We start from the raw sequence: 17,689 nt of genomic DNA on the forward strand, positions 1-17,689 counted from the left end.
ATCAGCGCACACGTTGTGCGCTGATCACGGAGAAAGTTCCACAATCGTTACAGGTGCATTTTTAAAATGGAGCTAAAGGGAGCATGTGAATAAGATAATGTGAGGCTTGAATGAGAGTTAACAACTGGGCTTAATGGGTTGTAGTACGAAGTTATCGGGATGTTGTGTGCATGTACAGTATTAATAAGCAGTAGGTCAGGAAGTGGTGGAGTTTTGTTTTACTAATGTTAAGTTTAAGGCAGCAGAAGGGCAAGGATGGGGAAGGAGCAGACAGACAGTCAGGGAGACAAGATATTAGAGTGGAGAGGACAGAAGCTGAGAGTTAGATCTGGCTGTCATCTTCAGGGAATGTCAAAGGAACATATGAACTGTCCCCAAGAAGAGGAATCCAGGAATCACACTTCAGTTTACCCCAACAGACAGCTGAAAGGGCAGAGTTAGTGTAGCATCAGGTGGTTGTGAAAGAGAAGTAAAAAACACAGAGATCCAAGAATGAGGTGCACCTTTGATGCCTAGAGATGACAAAGACTGGAGAAGTATAGAATGATCAACTGTGCGGAAGTAAGCTCATGTGTCTTTGGATATATTGTAGCATTGTTAATGCCAGACATGCAACCTAGCTGAATAGGAGGGAGGAGCAAATGAGTATTTGGCCCCTCCTCCGTAGGCCATAATTAGACCACAAGTCTTTTAGCATTGAAGGCAGTACCTTGAAAGGGGTGGCAGCAAAACACTATTGCCCAAATTCTGATGTCATTCTTACATCACTCAGCAGTTCTGTACATGGCAGTGGCAGTGTATAGCTTCCAGGTTTGAAAATAACTGTTATTTGTGCTTAAATTCATTATTTTGAAACTCATAATCAGTTTCAAGCAGAATTGGAAATCATTTTTAATAAGATTCAATTACAAAAAAATTTATACAACACTGATACATGTATGGAGAGAAATGAATGAGCGTAAGAAGAATATCCCTTTAACAATGAGGGCAGCGCACAGAGCTCTGGCTCATTCTGCCCTATGCTTTGGCCTCTGAGGAGATAGTATATACGCAGGAATTGTAACTATCAACAAAATATCAGTGACCCACGAGGTAAATAAAATACATTTTGTGCTTTCTTTAATGCATTTGCTATGAAGAATACTAAATATTAAATAACAATACTTAAAAGAGAAATGGTCAGACACTCATGTATAGCAATATTAAAAAGAACCCTGATAAATATTATTTCTTGTGAACAAATCCTTCAATTGTTAAACATCAAGACATCTAAACAGACATATTGCAGAATTCTTTTGGTCATCAGGGGAATAAAACATAAGACAGGACCACGTAACAGTCACATGCATACACGCATATCTACAAGAGACAGCCATATCTACCAGAGACACGCAAACATTAAGTCACAGCATATATCAAACAAACTGCGTGATAACAGGCTAGGAAGCCTCATTGCTGATTTCTTGACATGTGTTTCTGACTATCAGTTCTGCGTTCGACCTTCACTTGCTCTCGCCTTTGGAGAATTCTCATCTGTAGCTTCTACAGAATCCTATGGAAGCACACAAAAAGCAAGACAGTGTTACTGTAGAAATTGTAAATAACATAAGATGTCAATCTAAAATGATCCTTACGGATTCATAATCACAATGTGCTCAGGTACAACAATTAGTCTGTGTATTTGCACACAGAGACATGCGCGCGCGCGCACACACACACACACACACACACACACACACACACACACACACACACACACACACACACACACACACACACACACACACACACACACACACACACACACACACACACACACACACACACACACACGTCACCAGCATTTTCTAGTATAGCAACCAGCAAAACACCACAAGATAAATAGCAACTAAGGCTGAGTATACGCCTTCAATTTCTGTCACATGGTAGATTCCTCTGAGCTAGTTTGTGGCTGATTTCTATGCAAACTTGCTGGTAGCCCAGAGGCTAGCAATGTATTTGTTGCTATGGAAGGAGACAAAGTTATTGGCAGATGAATGGATGTAGCGCTGAAAGGTGAAAATTGCTCTGATTTTTAAGGGGAAAACACCTTGGAGGTGAAGTGGTTAAGGATCTGGCATGCCGGATCTTTAAAGTGGATCCGAGATAAACTTTTACTCATTGCATAATTGTGTTCCTTTCATATAGTTTATAGGGCATTCCACAAACCAAATACTTTTTTTTGTTTTTTTTAATACACTAATTCCCTTTAAACAAAACAAGCCTCGCCCACAGCTTCAGAGAGCCTTGGCATTTTCAGACTCATTTACCAAGGGCTTATGGGAGCTCAGTCTGGGCAGGAGGAGGAGGAGGCTACTAGCCATAGATTTCAGAGGCCAAGGGGAGGAGGGAGGAGGGGAGGCTGAGGGCTGGCATCTATTTGAAAAGGGCGCCTGGAAAAAAGGGCGTCTGGTGTAGCCCATGTATGCCAAATTCGGCTACAAAAATGGCGCCTGGTGTAGCCCATATACCAACTTCGGCTACAAAGGACGCCTGGTGTAGCCCATTAATGCCAAATTCGTCTACAAAAACAGCGCCTGGTGTAGCCCATAAATGTCAAATTCGGCTACAAAGGGTGCCTGGTGTAGCCCATATATGCCAAATTCGGTTACAAAGGGCGCCTGGTGTAGCCCATATGCCACATTCAGCTGCAAAGGGTGCCTGGTGTAGCCCATATATGCCAAATTTGGCTACAAAGGGCTCCTGGTGTAGCCGAAAAAGGTAGTTTTAGTTTATAAAAAGGATGCTGTTATAGGCAAAATTTGTCGGGCTATAAAAGGGCTTTAGATATAGCTGAGAAAAGTGACTACTATGACCTAACTTATCCCTACTCTCACACAGAACCCTGCCCTGATGGTGCCTAACCCTAACCCCTCCCTGGTGGTGCCTAACCCCTCCCTGGTGGTGCCTAAACCTAAAACAACCCCTGGTGATTACTATGACCTAGCTTCTCCCTACTCTCACCCAAAGCTCTACCCTATCCCCCCCCCCTGTGGTGCTTAACCCTAAGACCCCCCCAGGTGGTGTCTAACCCTAAGACTCCCCTGGTGGTGCCTAACCCTAAGACCCCCCAGGCGGTGCCTAACCCTAAGACCCCCTAGGTGGTGCCTAACCCTAAGACCCCCTAGGTGGTGCCTAACCCTAAGACCCCCCCAGTTGGTGCCTAACCCTAAGACTCCCCTGGTGGTGCCTAACCCTAAGACTCCCCTTGTGGTGCCTAAACCTAAGACCCCCCAGGTGGTGCCTAACCTTAAGACACCCCACCCCCGCTTTTGATGTCTAATCCTAGCCCCCCTGCACCCCCAAATCAAAAATCTCGTCTAGCAGAATCAAAATCAAGGGGCGCTCTTTTGTAGCAGAATCAAAATCCTTGTAGCCGAATAAAAAATATGGGCTACAAAGGGGGTGCCCTACTGTAGCCGAAAACCTTGTAACCAAAAAAAATATGGGCTACAAAGGGGTGCCCTACTGTAGTTGAAAACCTTGTAGCCGAAAAAAATATGGGCTACAGAGGGGCGCCCGGTTGTAGCCTATATCAAAACTCGAGCGCCCCTTTTCACCACCTTGTAGCTGATATTTGCAGAAATAACATTGATGTCTATAGAGGCGTCCTTTTCCTACAGGCAGCTCAGGCACCCTTTTCAACGGATCCCGAGGGCTGAGATGCTATCAGCTTTGCCGGTGTAATGAGACAAACAGAACATGGCTGCCCTCATTGTATCACAGGAAGAAATAATCATATACTGTTGAAGCTGTTTGCAGATAGATTTGCTGAGTAAACTATCTAAACTTTAGAAAAGATATATAAACAAGTTACTTGTTATAGTTAGTTTTTTATCTCGGATCCGCTTTAAGGGCTGCTGTACACACACTAGAGACATGTTTGATTTTTATGTGAAGGCGGCCTTTATCGGTCAACTTAGCCAAGTTTAATGTAGTGTGTGTATGTAGCTTTATAGCTATAACTCTGTGTGACTGAAAAATGTAACAAAAATAGATGCTCAATTGGGCTCACTTGCAAGTTTCCAAAAACCAAAATCCGAACTCCAGAGTTCATTCTACAGCAACCATCTTGTGCCTATATTCAGACTATCACACATCAACTTCGCAGTCCGGGGTTGTGCCGCGTACCTTCCTGATAATTATGACACTTTTCCATCCCTTATAACATCCAAGTGATTATATACATACATATATATATATATATATATAGATAGATAGATAGATAGATAGATAGATAGATAGATAGATAGATAGATAGTTTTTTCAGGACAATCTAGTCTTTCTATGGGAAATATTTTTTTCTAAGGATTTTTTATTTTATAGGCATTTTTGTAGTAAAAAAAATATAAATGCAGAAATTTCTCTGTTTTTTTTTTTGTTGTTACAGTTTTCATCCTTCTTAATGTTCATATGACAAGTCCCACAGTTATAAAACTTATAACAATATATTCTTTGGCCCTTCCCAATTAAAATGATACCACATATGTCCTATTTCACTACTAGTTGGGTATGTGGCAGGCCACTATCCCCAGCCTGTGTGTCTGTAGCGATCAGATGCGACTGCTAGAGCAACAGTTCAGGGGCCCCAGTGCTGTACAGATGCATTGCTAGGCAACAGCAGAGCAATGCATCTGTACAACATTGGGTTACTGAACTATCTCCCTAGCGAACGCAACTACTCGATACTGGTGGCAATTATTAAAGGTGTATTAACCACTTAAGGACCGGGCTAATTTTGGCTGATCTGTGCTGCGTGGGCTCTTCAGCGGGCAGGCAGGGCGATCAGACTTCCCCCCTTTTTTCCCCACTAGGGGGGGTCTGATCGCTGGGGGGGTCTGATCGCCGCCGCTCTGTTGTGCCTTGCGGGGGGGCTCCTCAAAGCCCCCTTCCACAGCGCTATTCCCCCCTGCCTCCCCTTCCCTCCCTCTGCTCCTTTCTATGGGCAGTACAGGACGGCGATCCGACATGTACCGCCTCTGATAGGCTTCAGCCTACCAGATGCCGGCGATCCCCGGCCAATCAGAGGCCGGGGATCGCCGATCTCCTTTACGGCGCTGCTGCGACAGCAGCACCATACGATGTAAACACAGGGGATTATTTCCCCGCGTGTTTACATTTAGCCTACAAGCGGCAGTTTCCATGGAAACACCACTGCGACCAGCCGCCGCCTATCGGCGTTAGGCGGTCGTTAAGTGGTTAACAGGTATAGGTAAAAAGGGCAGAGGTTTTCCAAGGTGTGATATTTAGTGTTTTTAATGAATGATCATATTTTTGCTCAAATCATTCAGATGAAAAAAAAATATATTTGTTTATCGGTCTACAGCATTAACCACTTCCCGACCGCCTAACGCACAGGGGCGGCCGGGAAGTGGAGCCCCCAAGGACCAGCTCACCCACAGAGGCGGCGGTCCTTGTAAGGGCATGGGCGGAGCGATCGCGTCATCCGTGACGCGATCCTCCGCCGGCGCCTGTCACCGCTCACCCGCCGCAACATCCCGCCGGCCATACGGAAGCGCCGGCGGGATGTTAACCCCGCGATCGCCGCATACAAAGTGTATAATACACTTTGTAATGTTTACAAAGTGTATTATACAGGCTGCCTCCTGCCCTGGTGGTCCCAATGTCCGAGGGACCACCAGGGCAGGCTGCAGCCACCCTATGTCGCACCCAAGCACACTGATTTCTTCCCCCCCCTGCACCAGATCGCCCACAGCACCCCTCAGACCCCCCCCTGCCCACCCCCCAGACCCCTGTTTGCACCCAATCACCCCCCTAATCACCCATCAATCACTCCCTGTCACTATCTGTAAACGCGATTTTTTTTTATCCCCCCCCCTGCCCCCTCCTGATCACCCCCCCACCCCTCAGATTCTCCCCAGACCCCCCCCCCCCCCCCCGTGTACTGTATGCATCTATCCCTCTGATCACCTGTCAATCACCTGTCAATCACCTGTCAATCACCCATCAATCACCCCCTGTCACTGCCACCCATCAATCAGCCCCTAACCTGCCCCTTGCGGGCAATCTGATCACCCACCCACACCAATAGATCGCCCGCAGATCCGACGTCAGATCACCTCCCAAGTGCAGTGTTTACATCTGTTATCTACCCTAAACACCCACTAATTACCCATCAATCACCCATCAATCACCCCCTATCACCACCTGTCACTGTTACCCATCAGATCAGACCCTAATCTGCCCCTTGCGGGCACCCAATCACCCGCCTACACGCTCAGATTGCCCTCAGACCCCCCTTATCAATTTGCCAGTGCAATATTTACATCTGTGCTTCCCTGTAATAACCCACTGATCACCTGTCAATCACCCATCAATCACCCCCTGTCACTGCCACCCATCAATCACCCCCTGTCACTGCCACCCATCAATCAGCCCCTAACCTGCCCCTTGCGGGCAATCTGATCACCCACCCACACCAATAGATCGCCCGCAGATCCGACGTCAGATCACCTCCCAAGTGCAGTGTTTACATCTGTTATCTACCCTAAACACCCACTAATTACCCATCAATCACCCCCTATCACCACCTGTCACTGTTACCCATCAGATCAGACCCTAATCTGCCCCTTGCGGGCACCCAATCAACCGCCTACACGCTCAGATTGCCCTTAGACCCCCCCCCCCTTATCAATTCGCCAGTGCATTAGTTACATCTGCTCTTCCCTGTAATAACCCACTGATCACCTGTCAATCACCCATCAATCACCCCCTGTCACTGCCACCCATCCACCACCCCCTGGCACTGCCACCCATCAATCTGCCCCTAACCTGCCCCTTGCGGGCAGTCTGATCACCCACCCACACCAATAGATCACCCGCAGATCCGACGTCAGATCACCCCCCAAGTGCAGTGTTTACATCTGTTATCTACCCTAAACACCCACTAATTACCCATCAATCACCCCCTATCACCACCTGTCACTGTTACCCATCAGATCAGACCCTAATCTGCCCCTTGCGGGCACCCAATCACCCGCCTACACGCTCAGATTGCCCTCAGACCCCCCCTTATCAATTCGCCAGTGCATTAGTTACATCTGTTCTTCCCTGTAATAACCCACTGATCACCTGTCAATCACCCATCAATCACCCCTGTCACTGCCACCCATCAATCACCCCCTGGCACTGCCACCCATCAATCACCCCCTGTTACTGCCACTCATCAGCCCCTAACCTGCCCCTTGCGGGCAATCTGATCACCCACCCACACCAATAGTTCGCCCGCAGATCCGACGTCAGATCACCTCCCAAGTGCAGTGTTTATATCTGTTCTCTACCCTAAACACCCACTAATTACCCATCAATCACCCCCTGTCACTGCTACCTATCAGATTAGACCCCTATTTGCCCCTAGGGCACTCAATCACCCGCCCACACCCTCAGAATGCCCTCAGGCCCCAGCCCTGATCACCTCGCCAGTGCATTGCTTGCATCTATTCCCCCCTCTAATCACACCTTGAGACACCCATCAATCACCTCCTGTCACCCCCTAGCACACCTACCCATCAGATCAGGCCCTAATTTGCCCCGTGTGGGCTCCTGATCACTCGGCCAAACCCTCAAATCCCCCTCAGACCCCCTTCCGATCACCTCCCCAGTGCATTGATTGCATCTATTTTCCCCTCTAACCACCCCCTGAGACACTCATCAATCACCTCCTGTCACCCCCCTAGCACTCCTATCCATCAGATCAGGCCCAATACAACCTGTCATCTAAAAGGCCACCCTGCATATGACCGGTTCCACAAAATTCGCCCCCTCATAGACCACCTGTCATCAAAATTTGCAGATGCTTATACCCCTGAACAGTCATTTTGAGACATTTGGTTTCCAGACTACTCACGGTTTTGGGCCCGTAAAATGCCAGGGCGGTATAGGAACCCCACAAACTGACCCCATTTTAGAAAAAAGACACCCCAATGTATTCTGTTAGGTGTATGACGAGTTCATAGAAGATTTTATTTTTTGTCAAAAGTTAGCGGAAATTGATTTTTTTTTTCACAAAGTGTCATTTTTCACTAACTTGTGACAAAAAATAAAATCTTCTATGAACTCGCCATACACCTAACGGAATACCTTGGGGTGTCTTCTTTCTAAAATGGGGTCACTTGTGGGGTTCCTATACTGCCCTGGCATTTTAGGGGCCCTAAACCGTGAGGAGTAGTCTAGAAAACAAATGCCTCAAAATGACCTGTGATTAGGACATTGGGCCCCTTAGTGCACCTAGGCTGCTAAAAAGTGTCACACATGTGGTATCGCCGTACTCAGGAGAAGTAGTATAATGTGTTTTGGGGTGTATTTTTATACATACCCATGCTGGGTGGGAGAAATCTCTCTGTAAATGGACAATTGTGTGTAAAAAAATCAAACAATTGTCATGTACAGAGATATTTCTCCCACCCAGCATGGGTATGTGTAAAAATACACCCCAAAACACATTATACTACTTCTCCTGAGTACGGCGGTACCACAAATGTGGCACTTTTTTACACCCTAAGTACGCTAAGGGGCCCAAAGTCCAATGAGTACCTTTAGGATTTCACAGGTCATTTTGCGACATTTGGTTTCAAGACTACTCCTCACGGTTTAGGGCCCCTAAAATGCCAGGGCAGTATAGGAACCCCACAAATGACCCCATTCTAGAAAGAAGACACCCCAAGGTATTCCGTTAGGAGTATGGTGAGTTCATAGAAGATTTTATTTTTTGTCACAAGTTAGCGGAAAATGACACTTTGTGAAAAAAAAACAATAAAAATCAATTTCCGCTAACTTGTGACAAAAAATAAAATCTTCTATGAACTCACCGTACTACTAACAGAATACCTTGGGGTGTCTTCTTTCTAAAATGGGGTCATTAGTGGGGTTCCTATACTGCCCTGGCATTTTAGGGGCCCTAAACCGTGAGGAGTAGTCTTGAAACAAAATTTCTCAAAATGACCTGTGAAATCCTAAAGGTACTCATTGGACTTTGGGCCCCTTAGCGCAGTTAGGCTGCAAAAAAGTGCCAATCATGTGGTATCGCCGTACTCGGGAGAAGTAGTATAATGTGTTTTGGGGTGTATTTTTACACATACCCATGCTGGGTGGGAGAAATACCTCTGTAAATGACAATCTTTTGATTTTTTTTACACACAATTGTCCATTTACAGAGTTATTTCTCCCACCCAGCATGGGTATGTGTAAAAATACACCCCAAAACACATTGTACTACTTCTCCCGAGTACGGTGATACCACATGTGTGGCACTTTTTTGCACCCTAACTGCGCTAAGGGGCCCAAAGTCCAATGAGTACCTTTAGGATTTCACAGGTCATTTTGAGAAATTTTGTTTCAAGACTACTCCTCACGGTTTAGGGCCCCTAAAATGCCAGGGCAGTATAGGAACCCCACAAATGACTCCATTTTAGAAAGAAGACACCCCAAGGTATTCTGTTAGTAGTACGGTGAGTTCATAGAAGATTTTATTTTTTGTCACAAGTTAGCGGAAATTGATTTTTATTGTTTTTTTTTCACAATGTGTCATTTTCCGCTAACTTGTGACAAAAAAATAAAATCTTCTATGAACTCACCGTACTACTAATGGAATACCTTGGGGTGTCTTCTTTCTAAAATGGGGTCATTTGTGGGGTTCCTATACTGTCCTGGCATTTTAGGGGCCCTAAACCGTGAGGAGTAGTCTTGAAATGAAATTTCTCAAAATGACCTGTGAAATCCTAAAGGTACTCATTGGACTTTGGGCCCCTTAGCGCAGTTAGGGTGCAAAAAAGTGCCACACATGTGGTATCGCCGTACTCAGGAGAAGTAGTATAATGTGTTTTGGGGTGTATTTTTACACATACCCATGCTGAGTGGGAGAAAGATCTCTGTAAATGGACAATTGTGTGTAAAAAAAATAAAAAAAATTGTCATTTACAGAGATATTTCTCTCACCCAGCATCGGTATGTGTAAAAATACACCCCAAAACACATTATACTACTTCTCCTGAGTACAGCAATACCACATGTGTGGCACTTTTTTGCAGCCTAACTGCGCTAAGGGGCCCAAAGTCCAATGAGCACCTTTAGGCTTTACAGGGGTGCTTACAAATTAGCACCCCCCAAAATGCGAGGACAGTAAACACACCCCACAAATGACTCCATTTTGGAAAGTAGACACTTCAAGGTATTCAGAGAGGAGCATGGTGAGTCCGTGGCAGATTTCATTTTTTTTTTTTGTCACAAGTTAGAAGAAATGGAAACTTTTTTTTTTTTTTGTCACAAAGTGTCATTTTCCGCTTACTTGTGACAAAAATTAATATCTTCTATGAACTCACTATGCCTCTCAGTGAATACTTTGGGATGTCTTCTTTCCAAAATGGGGTCATTTGGGGGGTATTTATACTATCCTGGAATTCTAGCCCCTCATGAAACATGTCAGGTGGTCAGAAAAGTCATAGATGATGGAAAATGGGAAAAATCACTTTTTGCACCATAGTTTGTAAACGCTATAACTTTTACCCAAACCAATAAATATACACTGAATGGGTTTTTTTTTTATCAAAAACATGTTTGTCCACATTTTTCGCGCTGCATGTATACAGAAATTTTACTTTATTTGAAAAATGTCAGCACAGAAAGTTAAAAAAATGAATAAATATAATAAAAAGTAAAAATCGCAGGAGCAATCAAATAGCACCAAAAGAAAGCTTTATTAGTGACAAGAAAAGGATCCAAAATTCATTTAGGTGGTAGGTTGTATGAGCGAGCAATAAACCGTGAAAGCTGCAGTGGTCTGAATGAAAAAAAAAGTGTCCGGTCCTTAAGGAGGGGGGGGGGGAGGGGGTAAAGCCCACGGTCCTCAAGTGGTTAAAGGATCCAAACTATTTCCAATTACCAAACCAATTGTGACCATATGTATAAAAAATAAACTTGACATGCCTTGCGACCCGTTCATGAAGGAAAAAGAACAATAATTATTATTATTGATTTATAAAGCACCAACATATTCTGTGGTGCTGTACAAAGTAAGAAACAAACATGGGGTACAAAACAATACAGACAATGGTGTACACCAATATACAAAATACAGACTTGGTACAGAATACAGAACTGGTAATTACAGTGGCAAAGTAACTTGATGAATAAGATGTAACATACAAAATGAATACCAAATTCCAAGAAACCAAAGGGCGAGAGAGTATTGCCCTTGCAAACTTAGAATCTAAAGGAATAGGGGGGAATCAATTCGGCCCACCAGATTTTGTGTTTTCATACAATGTGAGCTGAATAACCCGATTGAAAACATGATTTTTCAATAAAAAATGTATAGTTAATATGAACCTTTGGATTAGCACCCCAGCCAAATGTCTGTGAGTTTTAAGCAGAAGTAGGTGATATTCACTATGGGGATTGACTTTTCAACTCGTCAGGGCCAGTCAAATATTGCCTAAGATGCCTCTTGTAAAACAAGAACAAATACAGAACATTTATATCGCATTTTCTCCTGGCGGCTGCAGCCACTAGGAATCGCTCTATAGGCAGTATGTCACGATCGCTTCTGCAGTGTGTACTGCTGGCTGCAGTGGTATTGCAACCCAAGCAGTTCTGATGTCATTACATGCATTTGCTTGCATAGTTTGGTTTGCACTCAAACTAGTTGCTGATTCCATCTGCCCCAGTCCACCCGGTCAAATGCCTTCTCAGCATCCATTGACAGTAGCATGACCGGAAGGGACAGGGACCTCGCCCAATTAATAGAGTTCAGGACCCGAATCGTGTTGTCTCTAGCCTCACGCCCCAGAATGAAGCCAGTCTGATCTACATGTATACGTTTTTGAAGCAGAGGGGCCATCCTATCTGCCAAAACCTTAGCATATAATTTAGTGTCTACGTTCAACAAAGCTATGGGACGGTAGCTCTGGCACTGAGTTGGATCCTTTCCTTCTTTGGGAATTACTGATATAAAAACTTCTAACATTGAAGCTGGGGTAGAAGTCTTACTTTGCTTTAACTCACACATTTCATTGTATACCGACACCATATAAGGGAGCAGGACATCAGACCAAGTTTTATAATATTCTACGTTAAACCCATCGGGTCCTGGAGCTTTTCCAGAGGGTGTCCGGGAAAGCGCTACCTTAAGTTCAGATATTGTAATTGGTTCTTCCAACTGCATAATTTCTTCACTTGTCAATCTCGGCATCCCAGATTGTCTAAGATATTCCTGAATTCTTGTGGTCTTAGCCACTTTATCTTCTTCGCTTATGGGTACAGATATATTGTAAAGGGCATCATAATAATCTTTAAAAGCGTTTGTTATCTCCTCAAATCTACTATATTTAGTAGCATTCTTCCCCACTATACATGGGATATAACTTAAACCTTGTTGTTTTTTCAGGGCTCTTGCCAGGCAAGCACCACTCTTATTCCCGTGCTCAGAATAGACACGCTTACATTTAAGGGCCATGTATTTCACCTTATTGAATAACAATGGTTTAAGTTCTTCTCTCTTATTAAACAATTCCTGGCGTGATGAATTCGAGAGCGAAACCTTATGGGCAGACTCCAAACTATCAATATCTTTTAGTAGTTCTTGAATTTTACCTTCTCTCCTTTTCTTAATCCTAGCTCCCTCCTTTATTAGAATCCCACTGATATAACACTTGTGGGCTTCCCACAGCGTAGTAGAGGATATTTCTTCACTCACATTATATTTAAAGTAATCCTTAATTTCCTGTGTGACGCTTTCTACCACTGAAACATCTTTCAGTAGTGAACTATTTAGTCCACATATGGGAGCCTTTCCCACCTAGTGCTAGATCAAAGGTGATAATGACTGGCGCGTGGTCTGATAATGTCATATTCCCGATCTGCACCGCAGTGGATGAAGAAAGAAGACTATGTGACACGAAAAAGTAATCTATCCTACTATATACGTTATGGGGGTGTGAGTAAAACGTATAGTCTCGTCCCTTAGGATTATGGGCTCTCCATGCGTCCACTAGTTGATATTTTTGTATAAGTGCCTTACATTTTCTGACCATGCTATGAGGCTGCCTAGAGCAACCTGATGACGTATCCATATGTGGGTCTACTGCAAAGTTTAGGTCTCCTCCCATTATGAGGCCTCCTTCTGCAAATTCTCCCATCTTACTCAGAAAGGATCCCAAGAAACTAACCTGTCCCTTATTGGGCGCATAGAATGTACCAATTGTGAACATGCGACCCATATATTTACCTTTAATGACAACATACCGCCCCAAAGGATCTCGTAGTTCTTGAATATCTGAAAGTGGGGTACCTCTAGAAATCAAAATTGCGGTTCCTCTTACTTTAGTAGGTTGAGGATCACTGTAAAAGGCAGTAGGGAAATCTCTATTTATTAACTTGGGCATCTTGGTGTGCTTGAAGTGTGTTTCTTGCAAGCATATAATATTTACACCTTCCTTCCGCAGCAATCTCAATAGGGCTGACCTTTTTCGGGGATGTTGAGACCCCTGGCGTTTAATGTCAATACCCTGAGTGACACCTCCTCCGATCCAGCAGGTTACTGCCCCCCCACTCACCCCAGCACCGCGGACCTTGACTGACAGACAAAAACAAAAAAAAAGAAAGAAAAAAGAAAAAAAGAAGAAACAAAACAAAAGGAAAAATTATAAAAAAGAAACAAAAAAAAATTCAGTACAACAAGAACAAGGTACCACTCCCAGTGGTTAGCACTAGAGTGAAAATTCACTCTGTGCTGAAAAAAGACGTTCCAGTCGAGGCCAAAACAGTTGGCCTCATCATCCCCGCCTGGAATTGTCATGGGGAACAAAGACATGGCACTCCTTGATGGACTAACAGAGCGCGCCACCTCCCCCAATCCGGATCCCTGCCATCCATGGGTCATATACTCGAACTGTTTATATCCTGTGTTCAGTCAGTCAGTTTCTAGCACGCTTTGGTAGGTTGCGCGTATCGTGATCACCCGTGCTTAGTTCAGTCCTGTTCCTGTTACCTTGTGTGGATTGCGCTCACTTCTGCGTAGAAGTAGCGAATCCTTCCTAGTCCTGTTCCTGTTACCTTGCGTGGATTGCGCTCACTTCTGCGTAGAAGTAGCGAATCCTTCTGAGTCATGTTCCTGTTACCTTGCGTGGATTGCGCTCACTTCTGCGTAGAAGTAGCGAATCCTTCCTAGTCCTGTTTCTTGTATTGTTCCAGTTCCTAGCTAGTTTTCCTTGCTTATGTTATATATCGGTTCATCGCCGATATATACATATGTTAGTCAGTCATTTGTAGCTTCATTGATAGCTGTAATCGTAATACACTAGGAATATCGTATCCATTGTATTTAAGTATTGTTTGTGGTTGCTCGGATCTACACCTGCTCTGTGCACCACATCTCCTGCGGGAGTCAGTCCTCTCCTCCACTACAACTGGGGATATTCTGGTTCTCTGTGCTAACGTGTGTGTCTCCTTCACGTCAGGATATACACCATGTGCTGACTGTGGAGAATATACCACCAAGCGTAACACAGTAGCAGTGTAAGGGAGTCTTGCCCAAGGTCTCCTACTGAGAGGCAGAGCCCTTAACCGGTACACTTTCCTGCCACTAGAGCTGTAGAGCTTTCAACGATAATGATTCCAGGGATAGCTAAAGAAAACATCCCATTTCACACATAAGTGGTAATACAGTACAAGCATATTTTTGTATCATAATCTGTGTTTTAACAAAAAATCTTATTGCAGTCAAATTTGCTTCCATATCAAAGCTATGTCCACCTATACATGCTTGAGCAACACTTACAGCTTCAGTAAGTCACCCTTCTAATTGCCAGAAGATCACTTCTATAGCTAAACATTTTGCATTCCTGGATGAGCGCACTATGAACCTGGAGCAGGTCCTTTTTGCCCCATTGCCAGGACTATGGTATTGCCGTTACCTGTGCATCATCTCCAGTATTCGGCAAAGACTTCTGAGGGGTTTGGAAAGCCTTTCAGGAAAAAAAATAAAAAATAAAAGCACAATGGCATTTTATTTAGTAAGGTAGTAAACAATATATGTCATACAACATGCAGTAATCCATAAGGGCTAAACAAAACTTATGCTACTTTTTTTTAAAGGACTGAACTGTAGCGATGGGGATATGGAGGCAGCCATGATAATTTCCTTTTAAGTAATACCAGTTGCCTGGCCATGCTGCTGCTCCTCTGCCTCTAATAATTCTATCCATTGATCCTGGGCAAGCATGCAGATCAGAGCTTTCTGACATTATTGTCAGATCCGACAAGATTAGCTGTATGCTTGTTTCTGGTGTCATCCAGACTCTACTGCAGCCAAATAGATCAGCAGGGCTGCCAGGCAACTGGTATTGCTTAAAAGGAAATAAATATGGCAGCATCCATATTCTTCTCACTTCAGTTGTCCTTAAATTCTCTAAGGCTGTGTTGGTATGCATTAGTACGCATTTTTTTCTCTCCATAGCAGTGCATTGTGAAAAAGCTTTCAGTTAAAATGCGTATAGTGTAAAAGAGCCCATAGGGAAACATGGACATTACTTTGAAAATCAATTCTCTTTCAGTTAAAACAGAGAGCAACTGATTAAGTGTAAAAGGATCCTAAGGGATGCAGAATTGATGCAGAATGAATGCAGAAAAACTGACTCCAATTAATGCCTATAGGAAAATCTGCATCAGAAAAATCGCGTTTAGTGGAAACAGGCCCATAGGCTTTCATTGGAGTCGTTTTTCTGCATTCATTCTGCATCCAATCTGCATGTAGTGGAAGTAGGCCCTTAGTGTATCAGTTATCAGGAAACATTCCAAAACATATTTATTCTACCTCATTGAAATGATCTTCATTTTCTCAACATCCTCCCAATGTGTGTTGGAGAGGATATCAACAGATACAAACTCTGGGTGCAGTTATCAAGAGTATCTGAGACAAAATAGGTTTTTAGAAATCCATGCAGAACTGTCTCAGACATCCTAAGAAATCACTAAATAGCGCAGATTCCTTCTTAAACTGTTTGGAATGGGAGGAGTTAGGAAGGTCTCTCATGCAGTGCAATGTGTGAGGGATATTGCTGTTGCTGAGGTAACTAATACATCTGTTATATTGCATCAATGTCCAGCACTGAAAGGGTTAAGCACAGAACAGCTTCACTGGACATCTGGCAGCAGGGGGGAGGAGCACTTCACAAATCATGCCTAGCCTACACTGCTGCACTGTCTGTAGAACTGCTATTATGCACTTCTTAATCTGCAGCAGTTTAGGGATGGATTTGCACTTTTCTTAACTGTAGTGCAGCTCTAGAAATCCACGGTAAACTGCTGCTATTAAGTAGGATTTGAGAAGTTTCTTATTATCATGCAGAACAGTTCCCCTGCTGGTTAGAACTGTTTAAGAAGAAAAAAACTGTCGGTAATGCTTTGATAAATCTGGCCCTCTGTATCATATTTTTTGGGGCATTTTTCCAGCATGCTCGATCAATGAATTCAACCAATCTTGACTCGAAATTGATGAAATCATCGATCAAGCAGACATGTAGCGGGACCAATTTTTATTCGATCTGATAGAATTACTACTAGATGTATGGCCACCTTTAGTCATTATTGTTTATATTACTAGATAGCTCTAGAAGAATACGTTAAATGATTAAAATAGTGTATGTAAATCAAGTTTTCTTGAGGCTGTTTACACAAATATAAGGTATATTAAAAAAGATAGATAGATAGATAGATAGATAGATAGATAGATAGATAGATAGATAGATAGATAGATAGACTGGCAGACAGATAGATTGATAGATTTCTTTTACACTGATTTCTTGCTGATTGTATCAGTCAAGCTTCTTTGCTGGGGTATTTAAATTTTAAACCTGGAGTATTTTTCTTTGTCATTCTGTAGAGTATAATATGCAACATTTAATATTTACTTTTATTCAGTTGTGTAGTACATTTGTGAACTGTGAAATTTAATTTCACTACCTTTTTCTTCTATGTTGCTACACGATTTTAATGTAAGTGTATGCATTTGTTTTGTTTTTCTAAGTTCTGATAAAAACTAATAAATAGGAAAAAATGCCTACAGTAGTTTTCTTGGTAAAAATCTTTAATAGAATTTTAAAAGAAACTTCAAAATAATTTCATTTAACATTTTCATATTTTTGCTCAGAATTTTACCATTTTACTTACAATTTGTTGTTTTTCGCAATGAAAACTTGAAATCATAAAAATTCACAATGATTTTCAAAATGTCTGAATTTAGGCAGATTCTGACCATCCCTATCAGCCATCTTTACGCGCTATCCTTCTCCTTCCTAGCACCCAACTGTAAGCTCCCTCTCCCAACATATATCTGTAACGATTGGTGTCAGCACACAGAGATAATCTGATTGTTGATGATCTGCAGAATCATCCACAATACAGATGTATACTTGATTATGGATGATCTGCAGAATCACCAATAATACAAGTATGACTAACATCTGGACACCAACTGAGTGAAGTACTGGATGAACTGAAGGCTATCTCCCGAGGAGCGGGAGATATGAGTGGCTCGACCAAGAGCAACCTGAGGGGCAGGTGGTCCTGGGCAGTGCAGAAACTATCTCCTAGATAGCAAGGGCCTGGTAACCAGGGACCAGATGGTAAACTGTACGGC

At 43.3% G+C, this 17,689-nt stretch overlaps 1 long non-coding RNA gene across 1 annotated transcript in view; it reads right to left on the reverse strand.

Moving 5' to 3' along the window:
• Positions 1–866: 866 nt before the first annotated feature.
• Positions 867–17,689, reverse strand: part of LOC137563963 (uncharacterized) — a 55,813-nt gene continuing 38,990 nt past the window's right edge. The window contains exons 4-5 of the long non-coding RNA XR_011030482.1: positions 14,967–15,017; positions 867–1,552 (exon numbers count right to left, since the gene is read on the reverse strand). This is a non-coding gene — a long non-coding RNA (uncharacterized lncRNA). The remainder of the gene's footprint in view (positions 1,553–14,966; positions 15,018–17,689) is intronic.

Source organism: Hyperolius riggenbachi, chromosome 3, assembly GCF_040937935.1.
Source record: "Hyperolius riggenbachi isolate aHypRig1 chromosome 3, aHypRig1.pri, whole genome shotgun sequence".
NCBI lineage: Eukaryota > Metazoa > Chordata > Amphibia > Anura > Hyperoliidae > Hyperolius > Hyperolius riggenbachi.